The following is a 15,059-nucleotide window of genomic DNA, read 5'->3' as shown; positions in this document are numbered from 1 at the left end:
GACAGTTTTTAAATCCATCTGGAAAGCCTGAAACCATGTTAGGAAATTCATCACTAACAAAGACTTCTATGATAATAAAACCCTCCATGGTGAAAGATCCATTTGGTGGAACCTTAAGCTTGGTAATAAACCCCTTGCTCTTACCCAAGGGTGCTCGACCAAGTATTTGGCTAACCTTGGAATCAAGCAATTTATTGATATCTTTGAAATGGATAGACTTATCCTTTGGGATGAATTAAAGAATAAATTTAAACTTCTTGATTCCCATAAAAAGACTTATAGTATGATTGTTAAAACTAGTAAAGACATTCCTACCTTGTGTCATGTGGACTCTAATAGTTTTTTGAAGATAAAATGGCCTGATGGTATCATCATCTCCAAACTTAAAGCTAAGAATATTTATTCTGTTTTAAATTATAATGTTGACATCATCAATCATATTAACAATATTTGGAATACTGATTTGGATATTTCTTCTTGGAAGAAGGTTTTTGATTATCTTTGGAAAAGTTCTATTGATCCTAAAATTAAATGTTTTAAATTGTTACTTATTCTCAATAAGCTACCTATTAGGAACTCTTTCTCTGATATTAACTATTGCAGCATTTGCAGAACCCCGAAAATGGGAAAGCATATTTTCTTTTACTACAGTTTTGCTAAAGAGGTTTGGTTAATGTTTGGTATTTCTATCCCTTCTAATTTCAATATTTTTGAAGTTATTACTGGTTTTATCTCTAATGCTAGAAATGATGTTAATATGTTTTGGGATATTACCTCATCTAACATTTTATGGCAAATTTGGAAGTGTAGAAATGAAGAAAGGTTTCAAAATATCTCCAAAATGCTTACTGAGTTTTTTCGAAGTCTCACATATTTTAATTTTTTTTCGCAAATTCAGATGACTATGAAAATCAACAAGGCTAAATTCAAAAGGCTACTCAAGGATGGCCATGCTACCTTTTTTGCAAATGAGGTTAAAAATGGATATTTCTAGAGGCTACACTTGGATAATAAACATGTTTTTAATCAAACCTTTAGCAGAATTAGCAAGGAGATTAAAAGAAGACCTCACAATGCTACTAGTGAGATGGTTTACACACTGAAACAAATTCAAGATCAGAAAAGCATGGTGTGGATGGATGGCTCCATGGGCTGGATGGCTTGGGTGGACAGCTGGGATGATGTGCTTTACTAGATGTCTTGCTTCATGATTTTGTTTTGTTGTTTCGTTGTATATACTTCTTTTTTGATGGTGTGAGGCTTGGCCTTTGAACTTTGATACTCTGTGATCTCTTGTATTTTTTATCTCCTTATTTCTAATATAAAATATCAAATTAATATATGAATATTTATAGCAAAAATTGTAGAATCATATATATAGAAAAATATACTAAATGATAATGAATTTTTAATTACTAATAATAAATGTCAAATTATTACAAAAAATATTATCGATCAAAGATCTTTCAAATTGAGCTTACGATTTTCCTATTTGATTATATCCATATTCTTACGTCAAAAGGCAGCCAAAAGGCAGGGACTCCAGTTCAACTAGAGCTCTTGTTCATCACGACTATGGGTAGGAGTAGTCGCTGGTCATAATAACACTAAATTAACATTGTCGTCCGTCTACATCTTCATTCATGGAGACTTTATACTATTTGGAAACATAAGAGAAACTAGAAATAGAACATATGCATATATGTCTATGACTTCCCCACCACATTTGATGAATTCATTCTCTAGCACTCGGCTGTGAAACTACAATATGAAGGCACAATGTATATGTAATCTGTATGTGGTGTGACTAGTGTGCTAGTCTAAGGAAATGACCATGCTGATTGCATTTGCATTTGCAGGAAACTCTGAGCAGTGTGACTACTATTGCGTCTTCATCATTATCAATTTCTTCCAGGAAACCAATACAGTTCTTTGATTTTGACAGCAAATAAGGTAAGGTTTAATTTTTTCTGCTTACTGCAACAAATGCTTATGTATTTCCTTTCCTATAAGAAAAGAAATTGTTACATTAATTTTGTTCATTATTACTATTTATGTGCCATTGACTACCTAAATCCTCAACATGATATCATAGAAACTAGAAACTCGTGAAACTTGCAAACTGTTTGTTATAATGAAAACTTGTCATTTATTTGACAAAAAACCTAAATACTGAAACAATTGTGTTTTGGTTTTTCCTTGCTTTTGCATCCTTAATTAGTTAATTATATGCTTCTTATATTAGTTGGCAACATTAAAAATCAACTGCTATCAAATATAAGAACTAAGAAATTCAATACAAACTTTGCATACAAACTATTTGACGAAATGTCAAAGTTTCAAAATTGAATATTTTGGGTTAAAAACTACTAAGGGATCTTACAAAGGAGAAAGAAAATAAGAAAGTGTGACCAAGCTTAACAAAGAGGACCAATCACAGTCAATTAGAACAGGAGATGGATATTCAAAGGTGAGCAATATAAGATGATTGTCTGAATTTTGCATGAGGCTGAAAGCACCTATTAAACTTATAGAAGACAAAGTGTAAAATATGTTAGAACTTAGAATTACACATGCAGAACATTCATAACATTCATTTGATTCTACTCTTGTTGCTGGAGATAGAAAATAATACATTTACATGTAAAATGTTGGAAACGATTGTTGGCTGATTTTTTAGCCATTCGTGTAGGGGTAATCTAATACTAAATATGTATTCTAAGGCATCAAAAGATGCAATTTCTATTTGCTAGGAGATGAAACTGTCTTGTTTGAGTAATAGAAATTTTAATTCAGCGAGATGACTACATGATTAACATCTCCAAGATCAGTATGCATGTTTAAATAAAATTTCAATAGCTATGCTATGAAGTATTCTTAATCACATCTATTGGTTTGATTGCATTCAGTTTGTAGGACAATAGTAAGACTATAAAAAGTTGAAAATATTTTGTGACTTTCTTTTTCTCATTGCAAATAGAATATATTTGATTGGTAGAGGATCTTTCAGGTAATCATGTGGGATCCGTGATCTCAGATCAACATGCATATGTAGGTTTTGGTCTACTTTTTGTTCACATTAATGTTGTCAAATGCACTTGCATGTATTGACATGTTGCACAGTACAATATGCACTGGTCTTGATGGTGATATTATAGAAAAAAACCAACATTCAAGCATATTTTACCTATCATGTCCATTCCATGAACTCAAGGAACAACTTGCTTGTCCTAGCAAAGCCTAAAGTAAAAAGAAGAAGCTTAATTATCTTATGTGATGACCCATGTTGCACTTTGTCTGATCATATTTTCTGCCTTATTTTTAAGTTGACCTTCCATAAACTTGCATTAGGTGTCACCAGGGTTTTTAGAGCATGAAATTCTAAGAGCTAACACATTGAGATTTAGAGACATTTTATTACCAGGGTTCATTGTTGTATTTTCTCTGTTGTCTTCTTGCTACAAAATTCTTACTAAAACTAAATCTAGCTCTACGTTTTTCATACAATCCAATTGTAGAAAGTGTGAAAGAAATCCCTGGAAGGAGGTAAAATGGTCTCAATATGAGCATGCTATGCTTGGTAGAGATCATTACAAACATGAAAGGAACATGGCTCAAGCATGAGCTTGATATGCTTAGCACAAGTCAAATAGATGCTTATCACTATTGTCTACCAAGGAAAGCATTTTAATAAGCATCAGTGCTCATAAGATCAGATCACCATTTAATATATCAGCAATCAGGATCAGCTCATAAACTATTATTTATGGAAAACAAGAGTATTCTTGTTCTTCTATGGTATGCACAAATATAGGTTTGATATGCACGCTTGATTTATGCAACAACAAAATTTAAATTGAAACATAACTGCAAACTCTACATAAAATCAATACAAACTAGCAAACTAGTCAACATTAGCACTGCACCAAATGAAACTAATATGACTGTCAACTTTTTATAATCATATTTTTCTAATTTTTTTGCAACAAATAGGACTGTCCTGACAATCATTGCAGTATCTGCAACATCTTGTACATAAATAAAAAAACAACCACCATACTATTTTAAGAATTATTGAGAATCTCTTTCTAATTTTACCCGAACCACTACCAAACTATACGCACTTGAAATATGAAAGCTATAGCTTGAAGGAATGGTTAAAACTTTTGAGTATTGATATGCCAGAAAAATAAAAACCACATAACGGGAAAAACACCTAAAAAAAATTGAAAGACAAGACTGCAAAATACACCTATGCAATATCACATCGAAACTAGCTGATCTACAGATTACAGTACTCCAATAAGTGAAAAATTTGAAGAAGAATCTTGTTGAGCCTATTCAAGAAAAGTGATATGAACTCCAAGGTTTTAATTTCTATACAATGGGCTCGAGGATTGAGGAGATCCTATTCTTTGCTGCTGGAAGATATCTTCTGATAAATTCTAAAACATTGTGTTAGCTGAGCTTATGTCCTCCATCTCCATGCAGAAAGTTGATCTTATGTCCTACATCTCCGTGCATTTCTGCTACAAATATTTCAAGATATAATCTATTAGTTACAATAACCATCCAGGGCATGGATCAATGTCAACATACTGTTGAGATTAGAAACTGACAATAATCATTGCCTTGAAACAACACTAACTAATAATGAAATTGTCATGAATCAGTTTGTACAGTGTTTATGGGGCATTCCTCTACATGAGACATTCCTTTTTGGTATATATATAGATCTACCAAGCACTTAAAACACATAGAGCTATCACAGTGTTACCACTAGTTCCAGTGATTTCCAACTTACACATTTTCATTCTATATTCAAAGAAAGCATATATATATATATATATATATAAAGAAAATAAAAATAGATCTCTATCAATGATCTAATCCTTATTCCTTAATAGTTTTTATTTTCATAATTAACAAATTTATATTTTTGAAACCAACAATTAATGGATCACTATCAACACATTGTTGAGATCAGAAAGTAATGAAACTTATGACCAGTCCCGAATTACTATCTATCTATGGGGGGTATTGGGATACCTTGGAGAAATAGGGGATGCTCTAGAGACCCCACTTAGGGGAAATTCTTCCCCAGGAGCAAGGGACCATGCATCCTTGAGATGTCCCCAAACTCTGCAATAGACAGGGGATGGGGAGGCAATTTTCCATCCATCCCCACATCTCAAAACGTCTCAGGTGCTCAGAATAATGGAAAAGCCCCAAGGAACCTTGGAGCAACAAGCTCCATAACTTTTGAACAGATAAAATATTCTTTTTTGTGCAATGAAATGGCATGGTGGCATAGGCAGAGAATGCTGATCTGATAGAAATTATGATTTTATATACTATTTTGCAATAGATATGTTCATATGTCTATGGTTGTGAAATTTAAAATCTTTGTCATTGTAAGTTACTAGGATGACAACATAGTAAAATAATGCAAGTACACTAACATACAATGGATATTGATTTAGTATGTTGTGGTGAATATAGCTTGGATCTTCAATAATATTTTCATGCATTCTTGGCAATGCTTTTATTTTAATATAAATAAAAGATCCAATCTCACATTTATATATGGTGTACAAATTTGAAGTTATAATGATCACCCAATTTTATGTACAGTTTTAATTGTTCCTTGTTAAAATTCTTTTTCTTTAGATTTTGAGATATGTTTGTAGTTTTTGGATGTGTAACTTAATCGACTGTGACATTTCTTATATTTTTGATATCAAGATGGATTTAGAGATGATTCAATGAGAATTATTAAGGACATTTAGAAATATCAAGGTGATCTTTAGGAATGGAAATTTTTTGTCTCCTTTTAGATAAGTACTAGTTATCTTCTTCTACTGGTAAAGTTGTGAGCTTGCTACCTGGTTTTCTCCAATGCCATCAAGTGACACCTAGAAGTGAATCTAATACTTTTTGCTTTATTTTGAATTTTATCTTTGCTGTGATATATGACCATGAATAATTTTGTGTTGTGCTAAATTGCTCTTCTATTTTTAATTTCTTAGAGGAATTTTAGTAATATTTATTTAAAATACTTGCTTTTCTTGAAATCAATTCTGCATAGGTGGATTTTGAAATACATAGTATAGAGACTGCAAGAAGATGGTGATCTTGTCATTTATTTAGAAGAGAAGTAAGAGAGTTCTTATCAATAGTATAATGTGTTTTACATTTTTCTCCATTTACACAATGAAGAACACATAGTCCATTTCTTAACTATTAATACTTACCATAATAGACTTCAGTATCATTAACTGAATACTCAGATTAGAATACACCATCTCTCTCTATCGTTCTCACTCTCTCTACATGTATAGGGAAACCATCATTAGAATATAATTCTATCAAAATATATTTTTGTATAAATTAAAGAGAATTAACCTTAGAGTTGCAAGTTCTTAGAGGAAGAACTGTCTGGACTCATGCATATAGTTTACATTATTTCCAAAAGGATATCTCCTTCATGTGTAAGTAGGTATCCTCTTTATCTTCCTTCTCATGTCTATTTGACATGGAAATGATAATGAGGTGGACATATTTACACCCTCCTTGTGCATATTATTTTCTTACATGAGGCAAAAAATATGGATATTGAGCATGGTTTAGACTAATTTAGCCCTAGATGCTAGGAATTTTTTCTAAGTCCGGTCAAATCTATGCATTGTTACTTCATCCTTATTTTCCACACACAAACACATATGCTAAATCTCATAATGGGTAACATAGATAAAATTGATAGATCTCATTCATGGGTAACATATCTAGATACATACATATATGCTAAATCTTATATTTGGGCTACCAATACCAATTTACTAAAGTCGCATATATTGGTAACACATTTAAATGCAAACCAACAAATCACAACAATAAAAAAGAATTCTAAAATGGTTAGAGCTCTGTTAGGCAAGAAACTAGAAGGAGGAAACTTAGCGGTAGGGATTGATCTTGGAGGGATAGGGAATTAGAAGGTGGGGGTTTCAATAGGTTTTGCAGGGTCTAATGGAATATTGGGAGAAAAAGACAAACTTATGGGTTCTTGCTCCATAAGCTATGGGGATGATAATGCTTTTTCTATTCCTTAGCCTACTTATCATGTGCTCAGAAGGGACCTAATGTAGGAAAATAATTTTTTAGAGAATATGGATGAGAATGTAAATGTTGGTAGGACAGAGGACTAGACAAAAAAGAAGTTACCAGATGATCAAAGGAAGTGATCTTCTTTGTTTGGCAGAAAACCTAGAGGAAAATCATCTTTCCCTCTAATCACATCAAAATCCTACTAGGAGAAAGGTGCGTTTCAAATCTTTATTCTGAATTCAATTATTGATTTCTCTGTCTCAACTATGGATTGTACTCTAGTTGAGAAATTTTTGGGGGCTAGGCCTGATATTGATGCTTTGAGAAACATGATCAAGAGAAAATGGGTCATCCATGGTCAAGTTGATATAGCACCTATGATGAATGGTTTCTTTTCCTTTGTTTTTAATTGTAAGAAAGATTTGAACTTGGTGCTTTGTGGTGTACCTTGGTCATTTGGTAATAGACTCTTAAAATCAAAAAATGGGAGCCAAATATGGACCTATCTGATGCCTTCTTCCTTACTACTCTAGTATGGGTAAGACTTCCTGGTTTACCATTGGAGTTTTGGGATGAAGATATTTTCAAAGGTATAACTAGCTCTTTTGGTGAACTTGTTGCTATTGACAATGTCATAGCTTCAAAATTAAAACTTCTTTGTGCTAGAATATATGTGAAATTTTCTCACTTGAAGAACCTTCTTGAGAAGGTGGAATTGATTTCAAAACTTGGTAAAAGGATGCAAGAGATAATCTTTGAAGATCTTCCAAATGCTTGTTTTGTTTGTAAAAAATAGGGTTGTTGGGTGAAAAATTGCCCTTAAAAAAGCAAGAATCAATCTAAGTTAGCCAATGTGAAGAAAAAAGAAGAAGTAAATATCCAGAAAAAGGTATAGAAACCTAAAGCAATACCTAAGAAGATGAACGAGGATAGAGATATCCTTGACAATTAGGATTCAAGTAAGAAAATAGATCTAGAAAAGATCTCTCTTGAGGAGAGTAAAGAGAATATTGTATATCCTATGAATCAGTTGGTTATCTATTAGAAAAATAAACTAGAATGGGAAGATTTAGAAGAATTAGAAGAGATGGCAGAAGGTGAAATTCTTGAGGAAAGTAGTAGATCTTTGGCATTAGAGGAAACATAGATTGCTGAACTGTAGTTTCAAGAGTTCCCCCTGTGTAAAGAGATTATCTCCTTTAAGAATGGCTTTGAATCCAAAGAAATGGATGGAAAAACTGAAAAGAAGGAACCTAAACAGAAACAGACTCAAAGAAAGAAAATAGAAAAGAAAGGTAATACCATTTCTAAAAGAGTGGAGACTCGAAGTAGTAAATTGGAGTTGTTTCCAAAATTGAAGTTGAATGTTGGTGCTCTAGAGAAACCTAGAAGGAAAACATAGAAAGTGAAAGTTTGCAAAATATTGCTGATGGGAAATAGGCAACTATTTTGGATTTTACCGCTAAAAAATTATGATGGATATTATCACCTGGAATATTAGGGGCTTGAATAATATTCATAAATTAGATATTATTCAAATTTTTGTCAAAGAGCATAAATTGGATATTTTAATGCTCCAAGAAACAAAAATGGATAAAGAGAAGGCTGAAAAGTTTAAATCTTTTAATAATTACTGCATCATGGCTAGTAGCTCAGAAGGAGGATCTAGGGGAAAAATGATTTTGTGGAAGTGATCTTTGTTCTTAGGTACCTTGTTGAATGCTAATAAACATTTTATGATGATCAAAATTGAGAATATTGCCCAAAATAATGATTGGTATATTGTCAATGTGTATGCATCTAACATCAAGAGTGCAAAAAAAAAGATGTGGGATACTCTTTCTAACATAAAGAGTAATGATTACTATGGTAGATAGATTTTTTTGGGGGATTTTAATGTTCCACTTTATGAGCATGAAAAAAAGTGGGGAAATGCCAGTTAGCTGGATGGTAGGCTAGGTTTTATGGATTTTATTAACAAGGAAGGCTTAATGGATTTACCTGTAAGAAAATGATAGGTAATGAATGTATCCAAGATTGCTTGGATAGAGTTCTTATTTCTCTAGATTGGACAAAAGATTTTGTGTGCAATCTTAAGGCAATTCAAAATATTGGTTCAGACCACTTTCCTCTGATTTTTACTGTTGAGACTATCCATAACAAAAATAATTTTCCTTTTAGATTTGAGAAAATGTAGTTGTAGCATCCATAGTTTGAAGACCAGTTGGTTGAATGGTGCAACATTGATATTGAAGGAACTGCTCTTTTTTAGGTGGCTTCCAAACTCAGAAATGTCAAAAAGAAAGTCAAATTTTGGAATAAAATATGTTTTGGTAACATTTTTGATAACAAATCGATAATCAGAGAGGATTTGCAATTAATCCAAGATAGGATTCAGAGGGAAGGGTACTCTTTGGATTTAGTGATGGAAGAAAATGAGAAGATGGTGGAGTACCATGATATTGCTACTAAACAAGAAATTTACTAGAGGCAGAGATCTAGATCCGTTTGGCTGGATGAAGGTGACAGGAACACTAAATTTTTTCACTTATCTACTTTGAAACATAGAGCTAAATTTTTTATTTCAAGTCTTAATAAAGGTAGCACAAAGTTAACTAAGGAAAAAGAAATCTTAGAGGAAATGGTCTCCTTTTTCTCTTCTTTGATGACTTCAAATCCTAATATTGACTTGACTTATCAGGTAGAGTTGTTAGATGTTATTTCTTCTTTGGTTATTGAAGAGAAAAATAGAATGTTGAGTTCTATCCCTAAGGAAGAGGAAATTTATAGGGTTGTTTCCTCTTTAGGTGGGGATAAATCCCTAGGGCCAAATGGTTTTCCTGTGTTTTTTTTTTAGAAGGAATAGAATCTGGTTGGGAAAGATGTGTGTAATGTTGTTAAAGAATTTTTTGGGGCTAAAAGGATGTTGAAGGAAATTAATTCTACTTTCCTATGACTTATTCCAAAAAAAAATGGTGATGACTCTTTTGACCTATTCATGCTTATCAGTCTGTGCAATTCTTTTTATAAAATTATTTCAAAAGTCTTGACTTTGAGGTTCTTGCTTCTATTACCTTCTCTTATTTTTGAGCAATAGAATGGGTTTGTTCTTGGTAGACAAATCCTTAATTCTATTATATCTATGTATGAGAATATCCATTCTTTATCTCTTTCTAATTATCAGAGCTTTATTATGAAATTTGATATTGCCAAAGCTTATGATAGAGTTGAATGGTCCTTTCTTCATACGATCTTATTATCTTTTGGTTTTCGTATCAATGTGGTGAAGCTAATTTTTCAAATGATCTCTACTACTATGATAGTTGTCCTAGTTAATGGATGTTCTTCAAAGTTCTTTAAACCTACTAGGGGTTTGAGACAGGGAGATCCTTTATCTCCTATCATCTTCATTATTATGGCTGATTTCTTGGGAAGATATATTTGAAAGTTGGTTTATCTAGGGGAAATCAAAGGATTGTAGCCCTCTTCTCATCCTCTTATTTGTTCCCATGATCAATTTGTGGATGATACAATTTTTTTGGAAAAAATTAAGGTTAGGGAAGCAAGGAATCTCAAAAAGGGCTTTGATCTCTATTCTTCTGCATCAGGTTAATTGATTAACTGGAATAAGATTTCCTTGCATTTTATCAATACTCTAGTCTCTAGATAGAGTAAAATTGCTAAAATTATTGGTTTCTCCATAGGATCTTTTCCTTGTATTTATCTAGGCCTCCCTCTAGGGCCTAATCCCTTGGATTATTTTTGGGATGATCTTGTTAAAAAATTCAACAAGAAATTGGCAGGATGGAAAGGTAATCTTTTGATTCCAGCTAGTAAAATTATTCTTCTCAAGGCTTGTCTCCAAAGTATTCCTATGTATGCTTTGAGTCTCTTTAGGATTCCAACTAAATATCTAGATTCTATTGACAAAATCCAAAGGAAATTCCTTTGGTCTAGTTTTGATGATAGGAAGAGAATGGCTTTAATTGCTTGGGATCAAATTTGTAAGCCTAAAATAGATGGTGGTTAGGGAATCAGATCAATTAGAAGTATGAATAAAGCACTTCTTTCTAAGCAGGGTTGGAGAGTTTATCATGACAATAAGGAATGGAGTACTATTTGGGAACATAAATACCTCTTTAATGCTCCTTTATTTTATTTTCTTTCTTATCCTAATGTTTTATCTCCTTTTGTTGTATGGGGAGTTGTGTAGGGAGCTAAAATCATTTTAATCAAAGGTTGTTTTTAGAAAGTGGGTAATGAGAAAAAGATCAAGTTCTAGGATGATGTATGGATTCTGGATTATCATCTAATTGAGGATTGTGAGGGTATAACTCTTATTGATAGATGTAAATAGACTTTTCGTAATCTTGTAGAGAATTATTGGATTAATAATAAATGGGTTAACCTTGTTGAAAGTAATAAGGCTTTTTATAGTATTTAGTTAATCTTGAATACCTTTAGCCTTTATCCTCATATTGAAGATAAAATGGTTTGGGGTTTTGAATAAAGTGGTTGTTTTAATGTCTCTATTTTTACAACTGAGGAAAAAGGTTGTAGACGTTTATGACTAAAGCTTTGATTAAAGAGCTTATTCCTAAAATAAGCATTTTTTTCTAGATCTTGCTTCAAAACAAAATTCTTACTTTGGACAATTTGCAAAAAAGAGGGGTTAATGTGGTTAACAAATGCAGCCTATGTAAAGAGGACTATGAAGACAGAAATCATCTTTTCTTAAATTACAATTATAGTCATAAAGTATGGAGTTACATCCTTAACTACTAGAATTTAGATTGGGTACAATAGAATAATATTGATCAATGCTTCCAAAGTTGGACATGTCTGTCTAAGGAGGTTAACAATAGTTTTTTGTGGAAAGTTACTCTTCCCCATCTCTGGTGGGGAATTTGGAAAGAAAGAAATAATAGAATTTTTAGAGACAAAGAAATTCCTGAGTGGGTTCTTGGTCATAATATAATTAAAGCAATCAAGGAAAACTTCAATTCTCACAAAAAATTTAGTGATGACTTCCAAATCAATAACCCTATGCAAACTAAAGGCTATAAAATCAAAATTGATGATCAAAGGCAGAATGTTAAATAGAAATCTCCTTCTATGGGTTGGACTAAAGGTAACTTTGATGGTGCTGCTAAAAGCAATCCTAGCAAAGCTAGTTGTGGAGGGTTTTTTAGGGACCATGCTAGTAGAATGTTGATGCTATTGCTATCCCTATTGGGATTTCTACTAGCCAAAAAGCTGAAGCAACGGAAACACTATATACTATGAGGCTGGCTGTGGAAAATGGTTATCAAAATCTATGGATGGAAGGAGATTTTCTCAACATTATTAATATGTTCAATAACAAGAATCCCATTACTTGGACTATTGAAGCAAGTATTAAGGAAATCAAAAACCTTATTAACAAATTTGATAATGTTATATTTTCCCATTTTTTTTAGAAGGTAATTTTGTTGTTGATTGGATTACCAACCAAGCTGTCTATTGGGAAAGCAAGTTGAGGTGACATGCTAACCTATGCAAGGACGTAGAGCTAATGGAAATTGTTAATAATGATAGGACATGTGTTAGAGAAGGAAAGATTTCCTAAGATTGAAAAATTTATGAAGAAGCATGGTGGGTTTACGAAGGACAGTTTAAGATTCCCTAGGAAGTACCTTTGCACTATTATGACTTACATTTGGCATGTAAGTAAAGTTATTAGTTCCTTGGTAATCTTCAATGCTTTATTACCTTTTCTAGTTTTCGCTACTCAAGTGTTTTACAAATATTATTAGTTTTTTGAGATGGACAGGGAACCAAGAAAGAAAGAGCTGAGAAACTGTAGGGCATGGAAGGCTAAGGCCTTTGTGTGGGAAATTTTTCAAAAAGGTAATGTGATGACCTACATTGAGAGACTCTGTGGGCATAAACCTCACATTATAGAAGCTTTATTCAAAAATTGGTTTGAAGATAGCATAACTTTGCATGGGGTCATGGTGAAATTGACTGGAGATTTTATTGTTGAGGTTATGGGGCTTCCTATGGAAGGGATCAAATTCAGTAAGGAGACTAGCATCTCCAATGTAGCTTTCAAGAAATTTCCAAACATAAAAGCTGAAGAGAAGAACTTGGAGAAGAATGGGGATTTCTACAAACTAAAACAAATTAAAGTTATTTGGAGGGATTTGTTGTCTTGTATCCATGAGTATTTTATGCTTGATAGTAGGACTAAGAGAGTCCATAAATTTCACTTTGTTTGCCTAAATCATTTTGGGCACAAAGATAGGATTTCCTTCCCATTTTTTTATAAAATACTCTTTGCTTCTTAGTGTTTACGCATATAGAAAGAAAGAGTCCCATCCTATGCTTCATGAAGGTGTAATTTTACTTATTGAAAAATACTATAAAAGTAAGGCTCTAAAGCCCTCTCCAATTCTTGTGAAAAGGAAAGGGACTAGAAGCAAGACCCACTCTAAGAAAATTATGGTGGAAGAAGGGGTCGGTGCTAGTAAGAAGGTTTTCAAATAGGAAAGGACTAAGAAACATGTTGAGGAAATTATTGAATCTGAGAATTCAAAAAATGATGAGAAAATGAAAATGGGGGATCTTAGTTCTAACTTGGATAGTTAGTCTAGGAGTAAAGGGGTGTTACTAGTAAAGATAATGTGGAGGGAAGTCAGGATAGAAATACAAACTCAAATGTGGGGTCAGAAACCCTTGGGGAGGATGATGATAAATTGAGTGGACGAGGAGAAAATGGAGGAGGAAATCGGTAAGGAGAATGAAGATAAATACCTTATGAGTAAGGATAATAGCCAGAGCAAAGGTGAAAATGAGGAAAGGATGGAGAATATGGACATTAATACTAATACCCAGATCAAGAATATGACCACTTCTGAGCCTAGGAATGTGGTCAATGGGAGGGATGATTCTTGTGATGCTAAACTCTCCTTCCTTTAATTGCTAAGCTTAAAGTGGAGACTTCTCTTTAGAGTCATTCTTGGCTATATAATGAATTAATGGTTCTCAAGAAGAAAATGGGGGTTATGCAGAAAGAATTGGATGTTGAACAAGCAAAGATAACCTAGATGGAAGTGCAAATTAGTAACATCCCTGATAAGCTTAAAGAGTATGAACAAGAGCTTCATCACCTTATAAAGGAAAGTGGTCAAAAAATGGAATAGGTCACTTCTAGTCTATGTGCTATAGTGACCAATCTGGGTAAGAAGAGTAATGAGGAGATAATGTCTCCTGGTAGTGCTAGGATGGGGAGTCTAGGTGGGCCTAGTAAGAGAACTAGGTAGAGCACAAGGAAAAGGGTTGTTGAGGCTCTTAAGGCTCATGTTCCCACTCTAGCTGACATTATCTAGAATACTACAAAAGTAGGTAAAGAGGTGGCAAACATTATCAAAGAGCTATTGTAGGTGATGGTTGTGGAGTGGGTGTGTTGCTTGCTAGTCTGGGTGGTTTTTCTAGTTTTTTTTTTTTTTGCTTTCCAACTTGTTTGAAACTCTAAGTTCCAAGTCCTTGTAAAACTAGGTTATTATTTATGGTTTTGACCTTTCCTAAATTCCTTCAAGATATAACATTTGCTACCAAATACTTTCAAGTAACTTACTTTAGGTTTGAAGCCATACCATAGTTCATAAGGAGTTTGATTTGAGTCTTTCTTCAATTGTACTCTATTTAAGGTATGCAATATAGTACCGATTGCTTCCTTCTAGTATTTGATTGCAACATTCTTTTCTATCATCAAAGTTCTTGCACAATCCATGATGGATTTGTTCCTTCTTTTAGCTATACCATTCTTTTGTGGTGTACCAGGAGCTGATACTTGTCTCTTAATTCCTCTTTCAATGCAAAATTCATTGAACTCATTGGAAATAAATTCACTACCTCTATCTAATCTCAAACACTTTATCTTCTTTCTAGTTTCTTTCTCTACTCTTGCCAGA

At 33.0% G+C, this 15,059-nt stretch overlaps 1 long non-coding RNA gene across 2 annotated transcripts in view; it reads left to right on the top strand.

The window, feature by feature from the left end:
• The first annotated feature begins 1,519 nt into the window (after positions 1-1,519).
• Positions 1,520-15,059, top strand: part of LOC149542978 (uncharacterized) — a 75,810-nt gene continuing 62,270 nt past the window's right edge. The window contains exons 1-2 of one of the 2 annotated variants that reach the window (XR_016355203.1): positions 1,520-1,579; positions 1,860-1,953. This is a non-coding gene — a long non-coding RNA (uncharacterized LOC149542978). The other variant, XR_016355202.1, reaches the window with a different exon arrangement.

This window comes from Cupressus sempervirens, chromosome 8, assembly GCF_028749045.1.
Source record: "Cupressus sempervirens isolate cs-2001-9-10 chromosome 8, ASM2874904v1, whole genome shotgun sequence".
Lineage (NCBI taxonomy): Eukaryota > Viridiplantae > Streptophyta > Pinopsida > Cupressales > Cupressaceae > Cupressus > Cupressus sempervirens.
The sequence above is the reverse complement of the archived record's forward strand: the minus strand, read 5'-3'. Positions and strand labels throughout refer to the sequence as shown.